This window comes from Tursiops truncatus, chromosome 18 (genome assembly GCF_011762595.2).
Source record: "Tursiops truncatus isolate mTurTru1 chromosome 18, mTurTru1.mat.Y, whole genome shotgun sequence".
Taxonomy (NCBI): domain Eukaryota; kingdom Metazoa; phylum Chordata; class Mammalia; order Artiodactyla; family Delphinidae; genus Tursiops; species Tursiops truncatus.
In genome coordinates, this window is record NC_047051.1 from 64,990,080 (window position 1) to 65,011,276 (window position 21,197).

The 21,197-nt window shown below is 43.1% G+C and overlaps 1 protein-coding gene across 1 annotated transcript in view; it reads left to right on the forward strand.

The window, feature by feature from the left end:
* HS6ST3 (heparan sulfate 6-O-sulfotransferase 3) overlaps window positions 1–21,197 on the forward strand; it is a 661,842-nt gene that overhangs the window by 633,713 nt on the left and 6,932 nt on the right. The window lies entirely within an intron of this gene.

Here is a 21,197-nt window from a genome sequence, read left to right on the forward strand (position 1 = left end):
ATTTGGGCCCTTTTCCTAAATCATCTTTGAGTCAGAATAGCAATTCTTTTTTTCCCCACTTGGCTGGAGTGTTAAAGAATCTTTGGAAAATGTTCAATAAATGTCTTGAGCTCTATGTAAACAGGAAAAATGAAGTTATTTGTAAAAAGGATATCAAAGAAAAGCTTAATATTATTCAACTTTTTCTGTATTAGGAAGCAAATACATTTATTACAGTGTACAAAAAAGGTGGAATTACTTCATGGAATAGAACATACACTGGCTGCAACATAGTAGGTTTCTAAGTATCTGTTGAATGAATTAATGAATAAAAACTATGACTAGGAGACCTCATTAAAAACAAATTAGAAAGTTGAACACATATAATGAATAACATTTGTACCTACCTTTGTGATTTAGTCTTTTACCACCGAAAGAAAGCCTTGTTTAAAATACAAAGAATATTGAGGCTTGAAACTCACGATGGAGGTATGAAAGAACCAGGAATATCTGGGTCTCAAGATATTTTTATTAGATCAAAGAACATGTTTAGAACAGACTTAGGTAATGGAGGAGTCTTGGCCAGAGAGTGCATGTACCTGCTGGGGTGAGGCTGGGGTCGACCAGATGGGCTGGGGTCTTAGAGTTGGAATCAGGACCTGGGGGACAGGCAGGGGCACACCTATCCTTCTCCAGATTTTCTATGCCCTGTGAGGGCGGACTGCATTCCTTTTCGAGGTCACCTTTGGCGGACAGTCGGAATTCAGTGGCATCCCAGCTCTGGCCCAGATCAAACATTCTTTTCTTTGATTGCCCCAATCTACCACCCACGCAAGATGTTAGTATAGCAGCATTTACTGATGGTTTGGGGTAGCAAAGAGGACTTCCAAGGCAGAATCACACACAAATAAATTCAGAAGTTAATATTAGTCATCTCTTCTGCAAATCTTTCAAGCACTGTGCCCCCAGAAGCTTCCTGCTGGCTAACATTTCCCCACATGCCTCCACCTTGATGCGTGACCCATCACTGTCTTTCTCTTTCTTGAAACTTCTTTTTCCTTCCTACTTCCCCTCACTCCAAATTCAAGTTAGCTGCTTCTAGAAAGTGTCCGAGTCCTCACTTGATCTGGCCCCAGCCCCTCCATGCTGAGCACAGAGCTTCTGCTATATAAAAATACATGCCAATGCAGGTAAGTTGCTCGGCAAATTCAGTTCTCCTGAAAAGAATTCTGAAGTTGACCCTTAAGACAACCTTTCGACATTGTTTTCCCTCCTCGAGAGCACATGAAAACAATGAAGATCTACACCGAAGGGCGGTTTTCCTGCTAATTAGCTTGCTAACCTTCCCATTTCATTCTTGAAGCTTTGAGATACTGCTTCCTCCAACTATTAGCTGAAGCTCTGATCATTATAAAGTTGTCAACCAATCATGGTGTCTTTTCTCCTTCTGAATATGAGAACTTACCTTTGTATTTAAAAATGAACACACACACACACACACACACACACACCCGGGAGATATCGGTGTTGGACACTGGAGATATATCTTTGATATCTGACTTAGGGTTTGCTGGAAGGTTCCACGTTGTCAGGGACTCCTGCAGATTGGAGCCTGAAGGAATCTGATATAGGGTGCTCAGCTTCTTAGGATTCAGGTGATAGCGGGGCCTGATTCCTTCTGTCCCTCTTCTCTGATCTCAGCGCCTGTGAGATCAGCTCTGCCAGCTCTTTTATCTTATTTCTGGTCCGGCAGCGCAGCTATATATAAATTCCTTGCTTCTGAGGCTGGTTGGGTCTCAAGATAAATTTTGCAATTTACTTCCAGGAAGATTGAAGCATAAGTGCAGGTTTACCTGCCCCACAGCCATTCTAGGATCTGATAAACAGGAATAAAAGCAAAAATAAGTGTTAAAAATACAGAAGTGTAAAAAAGTGTTAAAAATACAGAAGAGGGGGATGGTGTGAACTCTACATTCAGCATTAGGAGAGTCTGTCCCATGTCGTGTAATTTGGGCTGAATGCAAGGGTAGTAAAAGGCATCAACCTGCAACCTTCCATCTTGAGAAGGATCTACTCCATCTAGACTGTCACGGATATTGTCACTGTCCGGTGAGGAATGAGACCCCTGAACCACAGCCTGTTTCCTAGTGTGCTGCTTCTACCCTTGCCTCTGCTCTCTAGGGCTCAACAAGTACTTGTATGCAAGGAATAAATGCCTTATCGATTTCTCCATCACCCAGAGATGTCCTGACTCTCCACTATGGAAGATGGAATTCATGCACATTTTGTTTGCTTCACCCCTGTTTGTAACTTTCTCTTTCAGCTTTTTTCTCTTGGAATTGCTAATTGCCTTTCTTTTATCTTGTGGAGAGAAGAATTCTATGCCTCTTTCATCACTGTTATCCAAAATATTCAATTTAAGAATCCTGGTATTTGTTGAGAGTGAACCCCTTTTCTCTCACGTAAGTTCCTCTTGGAGATATCTCAGTTGTCATCCTTGTAAATCTTTCCCTTGCAGACATTAACACCAGTGTCTTAGAGCCCACCCTTTTTTCATGGATTCCTTTTTACTTATGTTGGGATGTTCTCTCGACTACAATTCTCTTTCTCCAGAAAATGTAGAGGAGGTAGATTTTCTGAGCCTATCAATATTTTTGATTCTACCCTTAATTGATAATTTGACTAGGTAGAAAATTCAGCGTTTAAAATCATTTTCCCACAGGAGTTTGAAGTCACTGATCCCATGTTTCTAGCTTTCAGAGTTCTGATTTTAAAGATTGTTGGCAGGCTTCCCTGGTGGCGCAGTGGTTGAGAGTCCGCCTGCCGATGCAGGGGACATGGGTTCGTGCCCCGGTCCAGGAAGATCCCACATGTCGCGGAGCAGCTGCACCCGTGAGCCATGGCTGCTGAGCCTGCGTGTCCGGAGCCTGGGTTCCGCAACGGGAGAGGCCGCAACAGTGAGAGGCCCGTGTACCGCGAAAGAACAACAACAAAAAAAATTGTTTGCAGTTTGCTTTTTATTCCATCTTAACTCTTTTCAGGTCCCTCCTCTCTGGATGCTTTTTGGTCTTTATCTTTAAAGTTCTAAAATTTTATCCACACTCTTTGAATTTCACAGGCTTTTTCAATTTGAAAAGTCATGTATTTTCAGGCTTAGGAAATATTCTATTTTTACTTTTATTATTTTTCCCCGGTGATTTCTTGTTTTTCTCTACTCTCTGTTGGGAATCTTTTCTAAATGGGCATTAGACTTATAGAATCCATCTCCTTCTGTCTTAACTGAATTTCTCATATTTTCCACATCTTCCCCTCCCCATCATATCTGGCAGGTTTATTCCGACTACTGATTTTTTTCAGGCCCAACATATATATGAATATAAATTAATTTCTAAGAATTCCATGTTTTGTTTCCTACTATCCTATTCTTTTTTTTTTTTTTTAGATGTTGGGGGGAGGAGTTTATTAATTAATTTATTTTATTTTTGCTGTATTGGCTCTTCGTTTCTGTGCGAGGGCTTTCTCTAGTGGCAAGCAGGGGCCACTCTTCATCGCGGTGCACGGGCCTCTCACTATCGTGGCCTCTCTTGTTGCAGAGCACAGGCTCCAGATACGCAGGCTCAGTAGTTGTGGCTCATGGGCCTAGCTGCTCAGCGGCATGTGGGATCCTCCCAGACCAGGGCTCAAACCCGTGTCTCCTGCATTAGCAGGCAGACTCTCAACCACTGCGCCACCAGGGAAGCCCAATCCTATTCTTATTTAATGGATATGGTAACTTCTCAGGATAGTCGTAATAATATTTTTGTTTCTTAAATTGTGGATTTCTTCTAGGCAGTTATTCTGTTTATTCATTTTTTTCTCAAATGTTTAATAATCCTTAATGTTCCATTCATATTTATAGACAAAAACTAGTCTTATTAATGCAGGCAGCTAGGGAGAATTCCTCTGCCATTCTGTTCATCTGTTTCTCCAATAAGTATCTCCCTTTGCATTAGTTTCCCAGGGCTGCTGTGGTTAAAGTACCACAAAACTTAAATAACAGAAATTGATTCTCTCACACCTCTGGAGGCTAGACGTCCACAGCAAGGTGCAGGCAAGGTTGGTTCTTCTGAGGGCTTCGAGGGAGAATCTATTCCACGCCTCTCTCCTAGCTTTTGGTAGTCTCAGACATGCCTTGGCTTGTAGATGGCCATCTTCTTGTGTCTTCACACCGTCTGTCTCTGTGTCCAAATTTACCCTCTGTATAAGGACACCAGTCATATTCGATTAGGGCCCACCCTAATGACCTCACTGGCTTGTAGATGGCCATCTTCTTGTGTCTTCACACCGTCTGTCTCTGTGTCCAAATTTACCCTCTGTATAAGGACACCAGTCATATTCGATTAGGGCCCACCCTAATGACCTCACCTTAACCTGATTCTCTACAAAGATCCAATTTCCAAATGAGACATATTCACAAGTACTGGGAGCTAAGACTCCAGCATCTTTTGGGGAAACAATTCAACCCATAACATCTCTCGGTGGGAGATCAATAACGGGTTTTGTGTTGATTAGTAAAGATTGGCAGTTGATCTGGTAAATTGAGAAAGACTAGTTGAGAAGAACTAGTCCTCCAAAGCCTCACTCCCAACCTCCCTCATCTCAGCGGATTATTTAGTCATTTAATTTCTTTAGAGAGCTGGTGGTCACATACTGTTGTAACCAGATGAGAGAGGAAGGATGGTGGAGAAGGGGTTCCCGTATTTTCTCTAAAACACCCACCTTTGCTATCATAATCAATTCAGGTGTTATAACAAGATACCACATACTGGGTAGCTAAACGACAGGAATGTATTTCTCATAGTTCTAGAGTCTGGGAAGCTCAAGGTCAGGGGGCCAGCAGATTCCGTGTGTGGTGAGGACCTTCCTCCTGGTTTGCAGACAGCTGTCTTCTGGTTTCCTCACATGGCAGAGAGAGTAAGATCTGGTCTCTTTTTCTTCTTGTGAAAACACTAATCCCAACGTGGGGCTCCACCCTTAAGACCTCATATAAACCTAATCACCTCCCAAGGGACCCATGTCCTAATACCATCCATTACGAGTTAGGGTTTCAACATATGAATTTGGGGGGGGGGACACAAACATGCAGCCTATAACATTTTTTGGCTTCCTTTTAGAGGTGGGAAATTCCTTCTCTTTATTTGAGTTATTTTAAGCACACAAATCAAAATGTATTTCAAAGATACGTATATAAACTTGACTAGATGTGCTTTGTCCAAAACCAAAATGCCCCGTGATTTGTTAAGGATCTGGATGTTTCTACCTGCTCGATGCTTGATGCCCCCTCCTCCATAGGATCTGCCTCAGTCCTACCTGCCCTTCTGGCAGGGCAGGACTCTGAGTCAGGACCCAGCTGAGGGCTCTTGTCTGTGCACAGAATCCCTAGACTAAACGTAAATCCCAGGTCATGGCCGGAATGCTTTCACAAGGGTTGTCCCACTAGAAGGGCACTATTCCAGGGGTACACGAATGAGCAAAAGTATATGGGGCAGATGGGGTGAATGCGGGAAAGCACAAAAGTAACTTGCAGAGTATCGAAGAGGAAGAATTTAAGCGGAAGTCTGGATTAGATCTGAAAACAACACGATGCTTCCTAGAAGGCGCCCTTTGAAATTCTCAGAAAAGAAAGATTAAGGCACATTAAGAGGGACTACTGCTTTTCAAATGGAAAATTAAACTTGGGGAAGCACCAGCTCTAAAACTGTAAGTTAAACATCCACGCAGTTTGCACCAAGGTTGGGTTCCATTTGTACTGGGGGCACGTGTCAAGCAGGGTAGGGTGTCGTAAGAGAGAACTTCATTTTCCAGAACACCTCTCCCGGGTGCCTGAGTCAGAGGCAGAACACTGACCTTTCTGAACCAGGAGTTTACTCTATGCTAATTCTTAATTTCAGAAACGAGTGAATGTGAGAGCATGATGTACGGGGACTCTGATCAGGAGTGACAATTGCACTGCCCGAGCCGGTGTCCCTCGTCTTCCTCAGCCCTCCCCCTGGTGCTGAGGTCCAGGACAGCGAGCTGTCTAAAAGAAAGACCACATCCCCGCAATTCCACGGGAGCACTCCTGCCCTATGACAACAGAAGGGTTAGCAATCCTTACCTTTCTTTGGGATTATTTTACCATTAGAGAAAAGGCAGTCAGCAAAGAGTCATTTCATGTCAAAGCTCAGAGGGGCTTTCTGGGTTTGTACAAGGTGATTTTGATAGCTAGCTAACCTGATGGAATGTTCTGGGAGTGCTTCTGTTCCCGTAGTTTCCCTGTGGTAGGGGGTGACAGGTGGTATTCTGTCTTCTGCTGGAGCTTTGGAGAAAGCTACGTTTCCAGTCTGTCCTTAATTGCTGAAACCTTCCATTCTGCCTGTGTGCAGCACTATCTATTATATATACTATACTATTCTGCCCTATCTTCTAGCTTGAACAGAAAATTAAAATCCCTTCTTTCTTCCAAGTGTCTTTTGTGGTACAGGCTGTAAACACCGTCAACACCGTCAAGCTCTCAGCGTGAGTTGAAAACCTCCAGAGCTAATGGCTCCAGCAACTTCCCACTGCCCCAAGAGAGGGTCTGCATTTTAACTTCTGCCCCAAGAGAGGGTCTGCATTTTAACTTCTGTGTGTCAGCCTCCATGGCTGTTTTGGGGGGGTGTGATGTGGCAGAAGGAGGCAGAATAGCCTTTAAAATCCATTGGAGGTCAATGTATTCCATTCTATACATAGTGCTTCAGATTCAGTTTTAACCTTTGATGAAATTTGCAGTGTTGGAAATTTTTATGCTAGAGCAGACGCAGGAAATCACAGGTGCAACTCATTTTGGTTTTGACTTACGATCACTGCGGGGCACGTAGAATTTTTATAAGAAAGTCTCTTTAACTTGAGTGTAAAGTGTCAGAAGTCGATAGCTTGTCTCTGTAATGTACATTAATAGGTAATATTGATTGGTGGAAATTAATTACTAGGAAAACAGCTCTTGCCCTTACCTTGTGTTTGGAAAGATTTGAGGTCCCCCTTGTGGCTAGCATAAACCTGACCTGAAAACAGATGAAAAGAAGCTTTGAGCTGGTTTTTTGTTGCCATTTTTGTTCATTTTTTCCCCTTTCTTCTCGGTTACATTTGTTTGCTTGCTTTAGGGTTTTGAATTTTTTAAATTTTAGATTAACATCAGCATATTCCACATCATTTCAATGGAGGACTCAGAGATGGTAGCTGGTGTCAATTTTAAAAGGACAGGCTACTTCTCTTTTATGATTATTAAACTTAGATTCTTATCACCAAGAGAAATAATAAATGCAGAGGGGACATGTTTGGGAAAGTTCACAAAACAAGGGAATTGCAGTTGCATTATTCCATTTCTTAAGGGATGCCTCCTCTTTATTTTATTTATTTTATTTTTTTGCGGTACGCGGGCCTCTCACTGTTGTGGCCTCTCCCGTTGCGGAGCACAGGCTCCGGACGCGCAGGCTCAGCGGCCATGGCTCACGGGCCCAGCCGCTCCGCGGCATGTGGGATCTTCCCGGACCGGGGCAGAAACCCGTGTCCCCTGCGTCGGCAGGCGGACTCTCAACCGCTGCGCCACCAGGGAAGCCCCTCCTCTTTATTTTTAATCCAGGTATTGATCGCCCAAAGGGAGATGCCATCTCTAGCACAGCCCCAAGCTACATTATTTTGAACATCTTAAAGCTTATTATCTCTGATTTACATATAGCAGAGCAAAGTGGGAAAATAAGTATCCTTGTTTGAGTGTTTTAAAATCTCTGTGAATACTGAAAGCTATTATTTCTCTGATGCTTCAATCACGCCTCAAGAAAAATATTTGCAACTTCAGGTCACTGTGCTCCACACTTGAATTGGCGAAGGGAACACCCAAGGCAAAGTTGAGACAGAACCGATTGATTTTCTTTTCTGGGAGATTTAAACTATGGTGCATATATTTTTCTAAATTTCTGTCATTGCATTATTAATTAGGCAGAATTACAGCTGTACTTCGGAACCCACTGCAGCTGAAAGATGTCATTGAGTGTCCATGTGGTAAGCTGGGCTTCTGGAAGGAACTCGGGCTCTTATTGTGAATAAGTGGATTTTGGAGAGAACCTGATTAGGGCTCCGAGTTACTTCCAGCATAATTTGGTTTCTCCTAGATTAGTTTGTGGAGTGGCATTGGCATCTGGTCACAGATGAATCACTAGCCCTGCCTTTTATTCCTACCACCAAGGAAAATGTCATGCATGTGAGCTTAAGAAGAAAAAGAAAAGGAAAAATGAAAGGGAAAACCTCTGGTGTTTGGGCCTCGATAGAACCTATGAAAGTTAAAGATGGTGTCTAGTCTATTTCCCCTTCGATGCACAGGTGTAATTAGCACAAACTGCAGTTACGTGGCTTTGTAGGAGTGAAAAAGAAGACTGTGGTGTGCAGGTAACACTGGCCAAGGAATCACTTTATTCTTCAGGAACTGAAGAAAATTTCAAGCTCTAACACCATCTTTCTTGATCTTTTGGGCAAGATCCTTTAAGAATATGCATAAATCGGGCTTCCCTGGTGGTGCAGCGGTTGAGAGTCCGCCTGCTGATGCAGGGGACACGGGTTCATGCCCTGGTCCGGGAAGATCCCACATGCCGCAGAGCGGCTGGGCTCGTGAGCCATGGCCACTGAGCCTGCACGTCCGGAGCCTGTGCTCCGCAACGGGAGAGGCCACAACAGTGAGAGGCCCGTGTACCACAAAAGAAAAAATAATAAGAAGAAGAATATGCATAAATCTACAAGGATTGCATCAGAAGGACCAAGGTTCCATCTAAATAAGCTCCTACTGGCCCAAAATTAGATAATTTGAACATCAGTAGGGATAATGTATTGAATGTATTGAATAATGACTGCAGTGTATTGAAACTCATTCTATATGTTTAGATGCATGAGCTCGTAATGATATTAAAACAAACAAACAAACCAACCTCGACAAAAACCCCTTTGGAGGATTCTAGGAAAGCAAACTGTTATTTTGAAAACCAGTACATAGAATGAGTCAAACATTCACTGCCTTGGGGTATCAGATAGTTGATGGGGGAAGTTTGTCTTCATAGAAGCGTGGCAGCTGATAACTGAAGAAGAAAGGATGTTCTGACTGTCACCATTTGCAGTCCTCTAACGGATGATCACCAATGGCTGTGGTACCACAAAAGGGCAGACCACCAGGTATTAGTGCCTCCAGATTGAAGTGCACAGCACTGCCTCTGTAGAAGCACGAGCTTGTTATTTCAGAATGATTATCTTCCACAACTTTAAATGCTACCTGAGGGTGTATCCATGTCTTGGCATTTCTGGCTGTTTCTTCTGGGTCCCCCTTTTCAGTGGGTTTCAAGGAGAAAATGAGCTATTGTACAAACCAGTGAAACCCCAAATGTAGAATAATGAGCTCATGACATGTTCTCTTTCTAACTCTTAACTACATTTGGGCAAAATAAGACGACTCCACAGTCAGCTCTTGCGATCAGGCTGTGTCTTGTGCACCGTTACACCCCGAGAATCTAACATAGTGTTTGGCATCAAATACATAATCAACAGGTATTTTTAGATAAACAAATAAGCTAGTCTAGTAGCTGAAGAAGAAAAAGGAAAGTCTCAGCTTCACTAGTTGTTTGATCTCAGGAACATCCTTTCATATCTGTGAGCATCAGTTCCTTCATCTGTAAATTCTGCCTCTGATATGATTTTGTACTGAGAACCAAGTGAAATAATGGATGAGGAAAGTGTTTTGAAAACCATAAGTATGTTATACAAATAGAAAAGCGCTATCAGCTGGTTTTTTTAATTATTAACACAGCTTGTTCAATATTTAAAATTTCACTGTATTGGGTAGTTTCTGAGGCTCTGACATTCATGGAAAAAGGGAAATTTTTTTTTTTTTTTTTGGCGGTACGCGGGCCTCTCACTGTCGTGGCCTCTCCCATTGCGTAGCACAGGCTCCGGACGCGCAGGCTCAGTGGCCATGGCTCACGGGCCCAGCCACTCTGCGGCACGTGGGATCTTCCCAGACCGGGGCACGAACCCTCGTCCCCTGCATCGGCAGGCGGACTCTCAACCACTGCGCCACCAGGGACGCCCGAGAAAGGGAAATTTTTGAAGTGGAGGGTGTGCACTATGCTGAGAGTCTGCTTCTCAGCTACTGCTGGACCCTTTATGGTCATTAGTTTAGTCATTAAGTCCCACAACCCTATGAAGTAAGCATTTATACCCTGGCTATTTAGATGAGGAAACTAAGGCCCCCAGAGGTCATATAAGCTAACCAGCTCACCCCAAACGTGAGATGGACCTGACATAGAAACCAGATCTTTCTAACTTTAAACTTATTTTCCTTCCACAGCGCCTTAGGTGATGCTCCCAACATGTCTGAAATTTTGTGTTCATGCTCCGTTCGAATGGTAGAGCTTGACTTGCATTTTCCTCGAATCTTCTCTTCCTGAATAAAGGCATCAGAACAGCCAACTTCAGGATCCAGTAACCTTTCTGGGACACAGTTCTGAGTCTTTGTAGCATTGTGTTTAAAAAGACCTATTTTAAAACCAGGAACAGAATGATGGCGTTGCGTGAGGTTTGGCTGTATCCGAATTCCCTTGCATCGCTATTTCTAACCACCCTTTACTGTCCTGATACCCTTTACTGTCCTGATACGACTGCAGCTTTGGGCTTCCAGGTTACCTGGGAGTGTTAAAAACGCATAGAACTGCAGTAATTCCCACTTGTCTCTAACACCCTTCCCTCAAGTGTGAATTTGTTATGTAGTTGTGAGGGAGCTCAGGAAAACTGTGTTTAGGACTTTTGCCAAGTTCTAAGCATCTAAGAGAGCCTCTGACCCTGAGAGGGGACAGGTACGCCTGCCTCCCCGGCCCCTGCCATGTGCTGCCTCGCTCCCATCGACCCACAGGCAAACACAAATCCCTCACTCTGAGTTGCTTATTTTGCTTCCGGAGCTTTGACTTCAACCAAAGCCTGGACCCCTGCAGCAGTAAGTCGCAAAGTATCTCTAAGACAGCCTGCCACTTACAAGACGATGGAAGAGACTGTGGGAACTCTCATCACTTTGTGAAATTTCAGATATCATCTAAAAGCCTGTGTAACTCAAGGGTTATTTTGATGACCAAATTGATTAGTGGAAGTCCTTAGAACTGTACTTGGACATAGTATGCACTCGGTAAATGTTAGCCAATTATTATTATTGCTATTAGTACCAATTTTTCTTTCAATAGATACACTGAATTTAAAAATTCAATAAAAATTTCCATTTTTGTTTTAATACCTAAAGCATTTAGAACTGTACATGGACACAGTAGGTACTCAATAAATGTTAGCCATTATTATTATTGCTATTAATATCCATTTTTCTTTCACACGGAACTTTCCGTATTTTAAGTTAGCTTGCTTTTAATCATTGCTTGGGGATGACCTTCAAGGCACTCTTTCTTTGAGAACTGGCAAGGGATGGAATCAGGTGGGGAATCTCTTAAGTATTTTGTTGAATATGCTAAAATGATTGCCCAGTCCTGACAGCAGAATCTAGGAAAATCCTAACCCAAAAGGATCTCTCATGGAAGAATATGGCAAAATCTGGACACAGAAGATTTATTTTTCAGGTTTGTGATGTTTTAGGAACACCTGTATCAAAGCTCCAGGTATAAACCTAAATGTCAAAACATGTGCCTTGTCCTTGAATGTCCTGATTGACTACTTTTCCTTTCCAACTTGGCTGCTACAAAACAATGGCAATGAAGACACCTCCTCGCTTCTACCCTGCAATTCTCACATTCCTGAAAAGCAGCGCCTGAGAAATTAGCTAAAGAGCGAGCACGACTGAACACGCGCGGCCTAATAACACAATCTGAGTGTACTATCTGGTGTTCTGCTTTGCCTGGCTGGGAGTAGAGCTGTGAGTGAGATTGAATTAGGCCTTATCTCACTCTGGGGCGGCTCCAGGCTTCAGGTGGATGCCCGCATGCATAAACCACAGCTTTGCAGAGCAGAGCGCCTGGAAACGTCCTCGTGCCCAAGTCCCAGTGCGGCAACGCAAAGCAGGGCGCCTCTGAACCAAATAATCACAGAAGTCCCTGAATAATGCATGAGAGCAGGACCCTCCCTGGCACATTTGAAACTGTACTGGGAGGAACTGTGCTCAGCAAGCTAGCAGAAACACGTCCCTGGAACATGCATTTCCTGAAATTTATTCTTGTAGCAGCCACTTGGGGGAAACTGAAAGCAAACATGACAACGAAAATCATGGCATTTCTGTCTGAGGCCCCTAGGATTTGTGTCAATATTAAGAAGCAATGTGACAAGATTTAAAATGTTATCTTATTGATAAATACCACTTCTTCCTCTGGGGAATTTGGGGGGTGGACTGATCCTCGTGGAGAAATGACCAGTATCGTCCGGAAACCTCTATTTCTTGCTTTTGTGTGGTTGGTTTAGTAACGTGTGCAGCTTCCCATTATTAAAGTTAGCTGATACCTAGACTTGCAGAAAAGCTCCATCTCAAGAGGCTGTTTCTGTGAGGACCGGCCCTGAACATCATCAGGTGATGCACTTCCCTCTTTCTGATCTAGATGTCGGCTTTAATATAGCTGCAGTGTTGATGAGTGGGATTTGATTCCACAAATGTTTAGCCTCTAATTTGATATTCCAGCTACTCATTAAGTGTAAAATAAATCTTTTAGGAAGTATGTTTCCTCACCACCACGTCACAAACCCCGCCTGGCTGTCCTGGAATGTCCATCTTAGGCTCATGATCTGAACAGGGCATCTTCCTGGTCCAGCTGGGAGGAGGGAGAGCCAGGAGCCTGTTTCATGACCTTCCCTTGACTTTCAAGTAGACTTGTTTCCTGGCACCCGGAGAGGTCAGACCTCATGGAAGGGCCCTGTCTTCACCTATACTGACCGTGGTCGGCTATATTTCGGCATTGTAATGATGAAATGAGGGCAATTCTCTCGGCTCAGAAATTCTGTTCCTAGCAATTTAGTCACTGCACAAATACTTATGGTTTAGGATGATTCATCAGATTATTGTTTATAGTAGCCCCCACTGCAAACAGAATCAGCTAAATTGTCCAAAACTGGGAGATGGGTCACATAGATTCCGGGACATCCATAATTGGAATAGTATGCTCTTAAGGAAGAACATTAAATAAAATAGAAAATATATCCTCCTTGTATTTTTGAGTTTAAAATACATGTTAAAAATATAATGTACAGTATGATCTCAAATCTGTAAAAGAAAGAAATAGATATTTAACTGTGGTTATATCCAATTGAAGTAATTATAAGTAATTTTCATCTTCTTCTTTTTTTATGGTTCTGCATTGCTCATACTTTCCATAATGACAGTGTGTTGCATTAATTGTCACTGGGGTTTAGGGGTGGGGATTAATGATTTAAAAAAAAAGACCAGCTACAACCAAAGTATTCTCCCTTTAATGTTACCAGATACACAGGGAAGAAAAGGGATGCAGAGCCCCTCCCCTCCTGAGGGAAGCACAATGGGCTTTCCTCTCCCCAATATCTTACCAACTGAAAAGTGTCAAGATCTCTGGGTAATAAGTAAGATAAAACATGCCTTAGTCAAAAGGGTCTGGCTGCTTTGTAAGTCAGTCACTGTCAGGGAGGAGGTGACGACGGCAGCTTGGTAGGGGATGCAGGGTTTCTGGATGAAGTAAGATAAGAACATGTGAATGTTTCCATTTTCTCATCACAATGCCCGACATTCTTGGGACCAATTGCTCTGACACACACCATTGTCAGCCCCCGAAAGTTCTTTATTACAACACTTAACAATCATCGTCCCCAATTTCCCATTTGCTTAGAACATCATTCTTAAATTCCTTAATTTGTTTTCAAGGCTCTAATAAAAGGCCCTTTCATCGCTCTGTCACAGGGCAGTCTGATTGCCAAGCTCTAAGTGCCGTGATTCCCCCTATCAGATACAGAATAGTGCAGATAATACTCTACTGAGATAATGAAGAATGGGCAGCCCATAATGAGTGTGCAGCTCTAAAGAGAGTCAAGAAATTAATTCCATTCTGAGAATTTGGAAAATGACTCCTGCACACAATACAGCAGGGTGGAGGGAGAGCTAAGTTTCACTTTTTAAAAATGCACACATCAGCTTGAGTTTAAGATGGACTGGTTGTCTGTGCCTACTCCCTGGTGAGGACCAAAGAGCTCCTTCAGATGCCCCCAAGGCCACCTTACAGTCACTCGTGGTGTTCTTTTGTGAGACGCTGAACTTTGGCAAAACTTGATTATATGTAGAGAAAACTCAACTCAAAGTCTGCAGGGCAAGAGGAAGGAGGAAAGATTATTTCCTATACATTTCACAAGGTCTAAGCTAAGGGAAATCATTAGCCTGGGCTAATTCTGTTGGCTAAGGCACCAACAGAAGTTTCCCGGGGACAATCACCATGAGAATTCCTAAAACAGTGGCTGATAAAATGTATCTATTTTTTAATTCCATGAACATTGGACAACTGAACATCCATGATGTACAAGGTGATGTATCATATGCTCTGGAGGCTGAAGGATGAGTAAGACATAAAGCCAGTTCAAGGGATAAGATATTCACTGGTCCCGGAATGAAGATAAAAGCATGAGCGGCACATGTTTCAGCAGGTGGGGATGAGGGAGAGGATCCCTTCTGCTGAGGACATCAAAGGAGGCTGATGGGAGGAGTTTCTAGTTGAACTGGTTTTTAGGAATGCCTCGAACTGTGGATTGTGGAGATGAACTGTGTTACTTGATTTTACAAGAGGTAAGCTGGTGGTGGAAGGGATATACTTATTAACCCTCCTTGTGAACCTGGCATCTTGTAGCTTCCTTCAAATATGTTCTCACTGGACAGGCATGTCCTAGCCTCATGGAAGTGAATATCTTTTAATCACCACAGGCACAGTGATTCCAGGGGCTTCTATGATGCACATGCCAGCACTGCCTGTTTTACATCACAGACTTGAAAGGGAAGGATTAGATAGAAGGAAGAAGGGAATACGGAGGAGGAAAAGGTAGTTTAGAGGAAGCTGAGGAAGAGGAACAAATGGTGAAGGTTGGGTGTGTGATAGTTCTTCAGTTCTGATTCTTTCTCATCAGTACCCACGGTTCTGGGTTCTTCCCTGCTGGCCTCTCTCCGTGGCTGTCCAATGTCTGTCCTGGTCTCTGCCTACTTTTATCCATCCCAAACTCTGTTGCTCCGTGCGTCTTCCTAAATCAACACTTTTCCTATTTTAGCAATTCACAGGTGCATGTAGAGCCCATGACAATTGGGCCTCAGCCTCCTGTTCTAGCTTATGTCCCTCTTTTCATTCATTCATTTATTGACCAAACCTTCAGTGAAATGCACAACATGAACTTCCTGGTCTCGTTAGGCCACTCTGCTCTCTGTACCTTCTGAAATATTCTCTTAAATACTCTTTGTCTACTGCTTACCTCCATGACTTGCTAATCCATGCCTCTTTTTCTAATCTACCACTTTTACACCTACAATACTTGAGTGCGTTCTATTTTTTTTTTATTCTCCACATTTCCTAGAGCAGCTCCTTACATACAACAAACCCTCAATAAGCATGTGTTAATTAAATGACTTGCTAATTAAAGAAATGAGCAATTATACAATAAACTGCTTGTGGAAATACAGGTTCTTGAAGCAGAGGGGAAGAAAACTACTAAGTTTAACATTAAAAAAACTCATTTCTATTAATTATCTGGTGTATGAAATATTCTGCTTTTTACCCAAAGTCTGTATTGACTGTCTCTCTCTCTCCCTATCTCTCTCTCTCTCTCTCTCTCTCTGCCTATCAACCATCACAATCGAATGATGGATGTATTAGAAGATTATATGCATTTTTATTCTTTTCACACATTTTGGACATTCAAAAATAATGTCAGATTACTTTTTAGGGGAGAAAAGAAGGGTCTATTTATCAAAGGCAATATTAACCTTAGTCATTAAAATACACTTATCTTGTATGAAGGTCACTTCTTTTCCACAGCATCGTTTATTGAATGCCTGCAGAGAGCAGGATTTGTGGAGGTGTCATGGGACACCAGGCCTAAGGTCCAGTGGTCAAAGAGGAACTTAAAGGGTAGATGTGACCAAGACTTCCATACGCACGTTAAAAGCACAGTAAGTGATGCAGTAAATCCTCGAGGCCAGAAAGGTCAGAGGAGATGGAAATGAGGCTTGAGCTGGGCCAGGAAAGACGAGCAGGATGCAGATGAGTGAAGGAAAAGGCAAAGACTGAGGGAAGGCAGTCATGTCCTTGTGCTGTGTTTAGAATTTTTTAATAGGATTACCTTACTGCAGAGCAAGAGACTGAAAAGTGTGTGTTCCGTGTATTTGTGCTTTTGTAAGCCATGATGGTCCCTGTGATAATCATCAGTTAAAATAATTATTGAACTGGGCTTCCCTGGTGGCGCAGTGGTTGAGAGTCCGCCTGCCGATGCAGGGCACACGGGTTCGTGCCCCGGTCCGGGAGGATCCTACGTGCCGCGGAGCGGCTGGGCCCGTGAGCCATGGCCGCTGAGCCTGTGCGTCTGGAGCCTGTGCTCCGCGGCGGGAGAGGCCGCAGCGGCGGGAGGCCCGCGTACCGAAAACAAAACAAAACAAAACAAAACAAAATAATCATTGAACTACCTAAGGTGCCCCGTCCCCTAATGCCCCTGAGTACACAGGGCTTTGCCATCATTACCCTGAGGCCACAAGAATAACAATTCTAAAGAGTTGTAATTGTGTTTCAGACATTCGTAAATGAATTCGCCCAAACTCTCAATGAAGCAGGTGGCAAATGGAAGATGTGCTGTAGCACGCTGTCCCTGAGACAGAAAAAGTTATCGTCTTTGGGATCGTTCAGATCCATGCAGAATAGTCCCTTAACTTGTTGGTTAGCATTTCTCCCACTTTACCAGAATCACTGGGTGCCTGAGATCTCCTCGAGGACAATGTCTTAGTGATCTCGGGGTCCCCACTGCCTAGCCCCAGTGTGTGGCAAATACCAGGGGCTCAATCAATGTTTGGAGAATTACCAGGTGAGTGAATGGATGGATGAAAGGAGGAAATAATAGTTTGCTTATTAATGTTTCCAAAATCTGGGGAAAGTTTAACTGCCAGGACAATTGTTGGAACAGATGAGACTCTGCCTCAGCTTAGGAGGTTGAGTTAAAAGGGACGGGTGTTGGGCTTCCCTGGTGGTGCAGTGGTTGGGAGTCCGCCTGCTGATGCAGGGGACACGGGTTCGTGCCCCGGTCTGGGAGGATCCCACATGCCGCAGAGCGGCTGGGCCCATGAGCCATGGCCGCTGGGCCTGCACGTCCGGAGCCTGCGCTCCGCGGCAGGAGGGGCCGCAGCGGTGAGATGCCCGCGTACCGCAAAAAAAAAAAAAAAAAAGGGACGGGTGTTGATGAGAGCCTCTGCATGTGGCCACATGGCCTTTGCTTGGGAGCTGCTTCTCCTTCTCTGGTCTTCTCTGTTTTACCCTCCATTGTGCTGTTGAACAATTAACGTTTGAAAAGGAAAGTTGCAGATTTCAGAGTATTTTAAGAATTTTCCTTAGTTTGGGATAGATTGGAAGTTTGGGATTGACATGTACACACTGCTGTATTCAAAACAGATAATCAACAAGGACTGTATAGCACAGGGAACTCTGTTCAATATTCTGTAATTACCTAAATGGGAAAAGAATTTGAAAAAGAATAGACACATGTATATGTATAACCGGATCACTTTGCCGTATACCTGAAACTAACACAACACTGTTAATCAACTATAACCCAATGTAAAATAAAAAATTTTTTAATAAAATATTTTGTATTTTCTAAAAAAAAAAAAAGAATTTTCTTAGAAACTAAATTGGGAGTTATGGGAGCAGAAGAAAATGAGTTTCCGTTGTTAGGGAGCAGGGAAGAGAGTCATGAAACTGGACTGAAGCTTGTACACAATGAAGGTTGGGCGTGTGGCCTGGAGGTAGACATCATTTCATCAATGACTTTTGCAGTTTTCTGTCTGATAGTAGAGGAGCAAATGAAAGTAGAGAAAAAAATAGAGATGAGAAAAAAATGCTTTTAATGAATCAAATTGTGTTTTCTTCTTCAATAATTAGGTGTTCTTCAACCCTAGTTTCTTTTTACTATTATTCTAGCTTTCTATTTTGACTGCTTTGCAAGATTGAGACAAACAAATAAAACATACATGAGAATATGTCTGACTAAAGCAATACCCAAATGCTATTAGGCACTTGGTTCCAGAACCATGAGATGGGACAACTTTGTACTTCATCAATATGAATGTTGCCCTAGTCCATTTTTGTGTCTTGATGTCAGAGTTTGTTTTCATTACAAATGGACCTCTGTCCTATTTGGCTAGTAGAACTTGCAGACATTTGGGGCTTATTTTACTCATGTAAACAGCACTCTACAGCTTAGCTAGTCTTTGTTAAATGCAGTGTTACCTTGAATAAAGTTAAATTTGAAACCAAGATCATTTTAAAGTGTAAGCTAGTTTCAGTTAGCTTTGAGACCATGTGGGGTCCAATGCAAAGAAAGCACAGGGAACTGTATGGCCAGTTAATTTTCCCAAGTGAAACCAAAGCCTCTCAGGTTCCAGCAGCAAGTTCCAGTTAACCATTTATGTCACAAACTGTTATACTTCTCAGCCCTAAAATCCTCCAGCTCTTATGATTATTTTAAAAATCTGGATTATGTCTAAATTTGAGACACATAAATGGGGTTGAGTCTTATCGATCGATAGTCATCATCTTTCTTGTTTAAATCCTCTTTTGTGTTTTCCGTTTTGTCCAATTAACAAGGGAACTTACAGATTTCCCATCTGTGATCTTTTTTGTTTTCTCTGCGGTACGCGGGCCCCTCACTGTTGTGGCCTCTCCCGTTGCGGAGCACAGGCTCCGGACGCGCAGGCTCAGCGGCCATGGCTCACGGGCCCAGCCGCTCCGCGGCATGTGGGATCTTCCCGGACCGGGGCACGAACCCGTGTGCCCTGCATCGGCAGGCGGACTCTCAACCACTGCACCACCAGGGCAGCCCCCCCATCTGTGATCTTATTTGAGCATTCAAAAATCTGTCTGGGGCTTCCCTGGTGGCACAGTTTTAGTCTGCCCAGGGGCACCCTGAGTGTCACCCTGGTGATGAAGGTGGAGTGGGCAGCCCATTCCATTGGCGGCTGCTCAAAGGACGAGAAAGATTTTCCTTACTTGGAATCAATGTTTGCTTTCCTCTAACGCCTACTGCTGTGTCTTTTTTTTAAAAAAAAAAAAAAAAACATCTTTATTGGAGTATAATTGCTTTACATTGTTGTGTTAGTTTCTGCTGTATAACAAAGTGAATCAGCTATACGTACACATATATCCCCATATCCCCTCCCTCGTGCGTCTCCCTCCCACCCTCCCTATCCCACCCCTCTAGGTGGTCACAAAGCACCGAGCTGATCTCCCTGTGCTATGCGGCTGCTTCCCACTAGCTATCTATTTTACGTTTGGTAGTGTATATATGTCCATGCCACTCTCTCACTTCATCCCAGCTTACCCTTCCCCCTCCCCGTGTCCTCAAGTCCATTCTCTACGTCTGCATCTTTATTCCTGTCCTGCCCCTGGTTCTTCAGAACATTTTTTTTTTTTTAGATTCCATATATATGTGCTAGCAAAATGAGGCATCACCTCACACCAGTCAGAATGGCCATCGTCAAAAAATCTACAAACAGTAAATGCTGGAGAGGGTGTGGAGAAAAGGGAACATTCCTGCACTGCTGGTGGGAATGTAAATTGATACAGCCACTATGGAGAAGAGTATGGAGGTTCCTTAAAAAACTAAAAATAGAACTACCATATGGCCCAGCAATCCCACTACTGGGCATACACCCTGAGAAAACCATAATTCAAAAAGAGTCATGTACCACAATGTTCACTGCAGCTCTATTTACAATAGCCAGGACATGGAAGCAACCTAAGTGTCCGTTGACAGACAAATGGATAAAGAAAATGTGGCACGTATGTACAATGGAATAGTACTCAGCCATAAAAAGAAACAAAATTGAGTCATTTGTAGTGAGGTGGATGGACCTAGAGTCTGTCATACAGAGTGAAGTAAGTCAGAAAGAGAAAAACAAATACCGTATGCTAACACATGTATACTGCTGTGTCTTTATCTGTCGACTTTTCCACATCTCTTCTGGCCTCTTCACACCTCTCTTGCCCTTTTGAGCCAGTGGTGCCCTAATCTTTACCTGATCATTCTGAAACTAGCCATTTATAAAATGTATCTCTTCTCAATGTTCCAATAGATGTCATTAGATGAGATGAGACCCGTGATTATAATAACCACCACACCTGACAACTCGTAGGCATTCAATAAATATTAGTTACATTTTTGTTTTTAAAATATCAATATGGTGCCCAGGAAAGCACAGAAGCTTTGAAATCAAATAGGCCTAAATTTCTTGCATCAAGTATTAATTTGCTCTAGGATCTTGGGCTGTATTTTTCACCTTTCTCAGTCTCTGTGTTCTCAGCTTTTTTTTAAAAAGTCATGATAAAACCCATTTTACAAAGTTATGTTGAAGGTGATCTGTGCCAGTGTCCATAAAGTACCCAGCCCAGTTTCTAGCACACAGTAACTGCTCGGTAAATATTAGTCTCTACACACAACACATCCTTCCCCTACCCCACCCACCTCTTAACCCAGAACGCCCCTGTGAACAGGAAAGATTAAGGAGACTTGGCTTCCAGCTTTGCTCTTTCTAGTCACATGACTTTGGGGAAATCATCCTAACCCCCTTGCACTGTTTCCCTATCAAATAGTCCCCCGTGTCTACTACCAAAGTTCCTTTTAAGGATCAAATAAAATATCAGATGGGTGATACCGTTCAATAAACGTGGCGTGTTCTCTTAATGTAAGGTATTGTTATTGCTGGTAGCGATTGAACAGTGAATGATTGCTGAATGAATTATTGCTGATCGATTCTCCCAACCCCGCCCCTCCCCACCCTGGAGCAGAAAGAAAAAACCCAGCAAATAGTACTGAAAACCGATTCATGCGTGTTTGTATCGTAGAAACACGCACATAGGGGAACATGGCCCGACAGGTGCAAATCCAGGCAGATATTCTCACGTGACCATCTGGCAGAAAAACCCATTGAGTCAATGCTGATACAG